General features: G+C 43.7%; 1 long non-coding RNA gene across 1 annotated transcript; it reads left to right on the top strand.

The window, feature by feature from the left end:
- Positions 1-1,407: 1,407 nt before the first annotated feature.
- LOC121917705 lies at positions 1,408-6,463 on the top strand. Its single transcript, XR_006101085.1, has 3 exons — positions 1,408-1,659; positions 4,512-4,633; positions 5,674-6,463. It is a non-coding gene; the product is annotated as an uncharacterized LOC121917705 (long non-coding RNA).
- Positions 6,464-6,469: the final 6 nt, after the last annotated feature.

The following is a 6,469-nucleotide window of genomic DNA, read 5'->3' as shown; positions in this document are numbered from 1 at the left end:
GGTCTCCCAGAGTCCAACATACAGACCACTATGACTATGCTGGTATCTATATGGCAAACCTACCATTGGGCTTTCATGGCCAGATTTATTCCAAGGAGGTTTCCCATGGCTTTTTGAAGAGGCTGAGAGTGTGTGACTTGCCCACAGTTCACCCAGTGGGTTTCCAGTATTGACCAGGTGTTTTAACCTTGATCTCCCTTAGTCCAGGAGTGCATCTACACTGCAGAAATAATACAGTTTGACACCATTTTGAGTCCTGTTGTGCCATCCTGTAAAACCAAGGACTTTAGCCTTCTCTGCCAAAGAGTGCTCTGACAAACTACAAATCCCAGCTTTCTCTAAGGTGGAGGCATGGCAGTTAAAGTGATGTCAAACTGCATTATTTCTACAGTGTGGATCAGTGATCCTCAAACTTTAGTCCTCCAGGTGTTTTGGACTTCACCTCTCAGAAGCCCCAGCCAACATGGCCAATAATCAAGAGTTCTGGGAGCTGAAGTCCAAAACATCTGGAGGACCAAAGACTGGTGTAGATGCACCTGTAGTCCAACCCTCAAATGGCTACACTAAACTGGTTTTTTCATTCATTACAATAATGATAGTCAGCCAAAGGGCAATGTAGTGCAACCACCATCTAAGTACGCCAGTATAGAGTTATACACTTTGCAAGCACAAGGTGGGATCCTGACACCATGCATCCATTTTTCTGAAAGCAAACCAACGGAGGCTATCATTGTAAAGGGCCAGCCCTCGTCATTGCCTTTAATGCTGCCCATATTGTTGTCGCCTTGCCTTCAAAGGAGTCATTACAAATAATTGGGAGAGTTATGATCTGGGTTTATAGCTCCCCTTTCCTTCTGATAGTAACAAGCAACATCTGTGCCTTCCTTTTGTCCTGTGGCTTTCTTTATGGTTCTCCACCGGAGCCTCTGCTTTTGATTTATGTTGCCACATGCCTTTGGATGCTTTAGAAAAAGCAAAAATGCAGCTGTGGATGCGTTCAAATGGGCACTGTCTCATTTCTTTGCATCCTTGCAAAGGGAGAAACCATCACTGCAACCCCAAAGTGCCTTTCCTTTCTTGGATGCCAGCCAGAAGCTCATTGCCTGCTCTAGCAAAAGTCATTATTAGAAATCTTGTCATATTTGCACCTTTAATAAACTATAAACATCTGCTTACGAAGCCCAAGATTTGCTTGCTATGGCTTTTGCATAAACCTTTTAGATTCCAGTTTGACATTGATGTTTATCTTCTTGTTGTTGGTGCCTTCAAGTTGTTTCCGAAAGGCTTACTCTTGTTGAAGCCAGTGCAATTCAGGATTGCTGTGTTTGGAAGTATGCATGTGTGTGTGTTGTGTAGCTGGTCACAGGGCAGAGAAAAGGGTTTGGCAAATGGTCAAAATTAGCCTTCAGTGTTTGTTCTTTAAGTGCCACCAAGATGTGGCACTTGATTTGCGGAGAGTCTGATCCATCATCCTTCCGGGAAGCCAGATGGTTGCAATGCTTCATAATGGGATTGGGACTTTCACTGGAAACCTGCTGCTGGGAATCTCTCAAAAGACTTGAAATGGCTAAAGATCAGCCCAGATTATCTATTTGCAATAAAGATTCAAGCAACGGACCAGAGTCACTGGATGCTTCCAATCTCTGCAAACCCACTATGGTACGGTATTTGTGTTTCGTTGAACTTTGCAATTGGTAGACTGGAATGTTGGCTTCAGGAATCTGTCTCCATGGTGGACAGTTCAGTTTTCCTATTCTGGAGTTTGTAACTTGGGAAATGGAGCTTCTTGGAGTTAAATCATTAAATCCTCCTTGCAGCCTTGCTGACAGTCCAAGAAACATGACTGGGGAAGTTCTTCTATGAAAACCTGACCCTCAATGGAGGGGGCATTCCTGGTGGGTTATGCTTTGAATGAGTGGTTCCCAAACTTTGGTCCACCAGATGTTAAGTTTGTGAACTTCATTTCCCAGAAGCCCCAGCCAGCTTGGCCAGTGGTCAAGAAATGTAGGCACTGAAGTTCAAAATATCTGGAGGACCAAAGTTTGGGAACCACTGCTTTAAATGGCTCCAGTTGTTATGCCAAAAACTAACTAAACGTGTATGGAATTAAGCAGTGCCTGCAAGAGAGCTGGATGTTCGTCTCCATTTTCTGCAACAGGTGGGGAGGCCATGAGGAGGCAGCCTGGCTCTTCCTCCAGATGTTTGCAGCTGTTGCACAATAGGCCCCTGCATTAGCTATGGTGATGCTGTCATTTTGGAGAAGCCCTGCAGGATTGTGTTCCAAAGATGGAGGGGAGAAAGAGGTTTTAGCACAAGAGTGGGCAAGTGCAAGACTGGTTTTGGTGGGAACCTGCATCCCTCTTAATTCCAGCATGGAGTGGTGCATTCTCTGGTTACAAAGAGATGGGTTGCAAATGCAGAGCAGCAAACAGGACCCCCGAAACCATCTCTGGAGAAGAGGAAGGAAGCAAGAGGGAGAGAAGAATGCTGGAACTGATCCCCTCCTCCCCTCACCATTCCCTTTTCCTTTTGTGTCCTGTCTTTTAGATTGTAAGCCTGAGGGCAGGGAACTGTCTATTATCACCTCTGTTGTAAGCCGCCCGGATTCCCAGTGATTGGGCGGCATAATAATAATAATAATAATAATAATAATAATAATAATAATAGTTGTTGTTGTTGTTGTTGTTGTTGTCTGGACTCCAGGAAACCAGAGTTTGAATCCTTGATCGACCATAGAACCTCACTGGATGAACTTGGGCAAGTTACACTCTCTCAGCTTCAGAGGAAGGGAATGGCAACCTTCCTCTGATGAAACCTGGCCAGGAAAGCCCTACAAGGAGGTCACTATGAATCAGAACCCACTTGGAGACTCATAACAATATGGTAAAATGGCTGGATGGTTGCACTAGGACTCTTTGGGAGACCAGGATTCGAATGGTATAGAAGTGGTATAGAAAATACCCTGATTGTGTAGAGTGAAAGCAAATCTTTATTCCGCAATACACTTCAGTTAACCTGAATGGCCATTTGCTCCTTCAATTGTCAGCAGATGGAGCTACTGATCTTCACAGAGGAGGCTGCCTTCTAGCTAGCTCTTGGCAGCCCAGCTCTCCAAGGTTTGCTCTGAAAACTTGTGTGCCTCCAAGTCATTTCCAATACGTATATGGCAAACCCGTTTTGGGATTTTCTTGGCAAAAGAGCCATTCAGGGGAGGTTTTACAGTATATACAGTAAATGTAGAATGGGGGAAATGTGAATTGCTACTGGATCCTTAAGAAAGTGGTGGAGAGGATCTTTTTGAGCAAGAAGTCTAGGACATAGGCGAGACATCTCTTTCGGCTAACAGTTCGTGACCTAATTCTGAGCTTTTATACCATCTGGGGGAACAACACACCTCATTCTTTCACAAGGTCCTTGGCCTAGTTGTGCGTCTGAACTTTTCAGGACTTAAGTAAGCTTTTCTGGAGACCTGGAAACGTAAAAATAACCCTCTTCCCTCCCACTTCTTCTCTCTGCTTGCAAGGGAAAGTGTGCCACAGTCCCAGCTCTGAACATTTTGCTCCTGTCCAAGGCTAAAGCCAGGACTGAAGCATCACAAGACTGGTTGTTTGTGTATGGTTTTTAGTGGTTTGGTCTTTTTTGAAATGGCTTTGGATAGTCATTTAAAGAACATTCATATTCTGTTCCTTTATAAAATGCTTTGAGAGCCCTGGTGGGCAAAACCGTGATTAACAATAAAATAACTATAGAAATAAGTAACTATCAATATATATACTAGGGTATTTTTTGGTTTTGGAAGTCCCTTGCATTAGAGATTAAGTTGTCTTCTCCAAATTCGTGCTTTGCAAACCTCAAGGTTTCCTTGTTAATGCACTTATTTGCAGAAGCTTTCTAGCATAATACAAGGGTTTGGTTTTTTTTAATGGCAACTTGCTTGTGTTGCTCTTACTCTGTTTTATTGTGGTCTAAATCACAAACTGCACACATTTAAAATGATACATCCAAAACCATATATCTTAAAAAGCATTTGCTAAAACAGGACCATAGAATTGCTTGCATTGGAGACATGAACCTTGAGGTCCCTTTTATTCTCCTGTGATTCTGTTTCAGCAGATATTTAATTGTCAGTGATGATTTTAGATATTTGTCATTTGTTCAATTTGTGCTTTTCCAAACGGTGATGTTGCTTCTTTAAAGTTTGTAGCCATTTGTCCAATTTGTAATTTTCGAAAGTGGGATTTTTAAATCTTAAGTTTTTAGTCATTTGTGCAATTTGTGATTTCCAAACTGTGATGTTAAGTCTTTCTAGTTCCTAGATTTTAACTCTCTGTATGTATCTTTAAGCTGCTCTGAGCTCATATGAGGAAGAGCACATTTCAAAAGTCAAATAATTTTGCATTTTGGATCTTGCATTTTGCATGCACTCAGCATTTTTCCTGAAGAACATGCTGGCAATAACAGCAACAAGAAGAAGAAGAAGAAGAATGTTTACAAGCTGTGTCCTTTTCTAGGTCATGCTGGAAGAAACAGTTCGGGAAGATTGCATGCTCTGAACTCGGAGAATGTTCCTCCTTCGGCTTGCAGTGCAGAAGACAAGATGCTCATGAATCACCCAGCCATGTCCTTCAACTTGGTAAGAGCCTGTCCAGTTCTCTTCTTTGCAAAAAAGGACCCAGCAGTTTTTGTACCAAAAGAGAGAGCTGTTTAGAGGGAGGTTGTGGGGTTTTATTGGGAGAAGACGTTTTGGAGTGGCATCATGCAAAAGAGACATTGCTTTATTGGAGGACTAAGCTTAGGGTCGCCAGAAGGCTGAGAGAGTGGCACAGTGATTTGAACACTGGAGTATGACCCTGGAGACCAGGGTTTGAATCCCGTCTCGGTCACAGCAACCCACTGGGTGATCTCTGCAAACCCTCTCTGAAGAAACCTGCCCAGAAAACCCCATGATAGCTTTGCTTTTTGTTGCTATCATGGGGTTTTCGTGGCCAGTTTCTTCAGAGGTTGAGAGAGTGTGACTTGCCTAAAGTCACCGAGTGGGTTTCTATGGCCGAGCTGGGATTCGAATCCTGGTCTCCAAAGTCATAGTCGCCAGAAGCTGGAAATGACTCGAAGGCACACAACAACAACAACAAAGTCAGAGCCTGGATTGCTAGCTAAGTTTGTTGTCGCTTTTTCCATTTGACTGCCAATAGATGGCAGAGTTCATCAACAAAAGCCAGCGCTGCATAATATGTTTGAGAGTTTAGATCAGGGTTCGAATCATTGGGCAAGTCACATTGTCTCAGCCTCAGGAGAAAGCAATGGCAAACCTCCTCTGAACAAACCTTGCCAAGAAAACCCCATGAAAGGTTGGCTTTAGGGCTGCCATAAGTTAGAAACAGCTTGAAGGCACACAACAACAGCAACAACAGGCCCAATATCCACATGATTTTACTCTTATCCCCTGTCCAGGACCCAGAATCCCCTTCCTGTGGATGCTGGACAGCATAGTTTTGAAAACCTCTAGGAGCTGGCAAGAGCAAGTTCCCTTTTCTTTTCCTTCTTTTGAATGACAGCATCCAGAATGCTTACCCAGACAGTGGACCCTGGGCATTGCAGTCCCTTCCCTCTCCCAAAATGCACTTTCTTCTAGCTCAGGCTTTCTTTTTTCTCTCTCATTGCAAAAAACAAAAGCAAGCCCAAACAACCAGCAGGGCTGGATGATGGGTGCCATAGTTCGAAAAAAGGATGTGTATGGATGATGGGCTCTGAAGTCTGAAAAAGGGGGTATGTTGGTGATGGGATCTCAGTTGGAAGAAAGGGGCTGTGGATGATGGATGCTGCTGCCTTGGTTTGAAAGAATCCTGGGCATCTCAGCCTCAGAACGTTGGAGAACCTGGAGAAGATGCTGGCCAATCAGAGGCCGCCTCCGCCCTCCTCGGCTTCCGATTGGCTGCGACGCACCGCGGCTAGACAATAAAAGGGAGAACCGGCGGCTCTGCTTCTGCATTCGCTTTGTGCAGCTGCAGCGCGATCGTACCGGATAAAAAGAAGGCAAAACCTCGGAGGTGCCGCCGCCGCCTTGTTCCTTTCTTGTGAACCTGGGAAACGACGACCTTGCAAGGTAGGCGATTGCTTGGTTCATCTCCCCACTTTGGTTTTGCTCCTGAGCAATTATTACTAATATTATTAATTAATTAATTATACTTTTATTCCTCTTTTCTCCTGATATAGGCTGCTAACAGGAAATTTAAAACAGTACTGTACAAGTTAAAAACCAATACCAAAGCATTAAAATGTTGGTATAAAAAACCCCATTAAACCATTTTAATAAGCTCAAAATAAAAAAAAATAACAGCCTCGTCTTCTTGGCTTCTCCCTGTATATAGGGTTTTTGGGGGTAACTGGTGTTTAGGAGGGGCTCTTTGTACCAATTCCAAGATATATAGCTGTGTTAGTCTTTAGAAGTGGTATGTAGAGAGATCTGTAG

The sequence above is a fragment of the Sceloporus undulatus genome, unplaced genomic scaffold (genome assembly GCF_019175285.1).
Source record: "Sceloporus undulatus isolate JIND9_A2432 ecotype Alabama unplaced genomic scaffold, SceUnd_v1.1 scaffold_280, whole genome shotgun sequence".
Classification (NCBI taxonomy): Eukaryota; Metazoa; Chordata; class Lepidosauria; order Squamata; family Phrynosomatidae; genus Sceloporus; species Sceloporus undulatus.
This window is presented reverse-complemented; position numbering and strand designations above follow the sequence as displayed.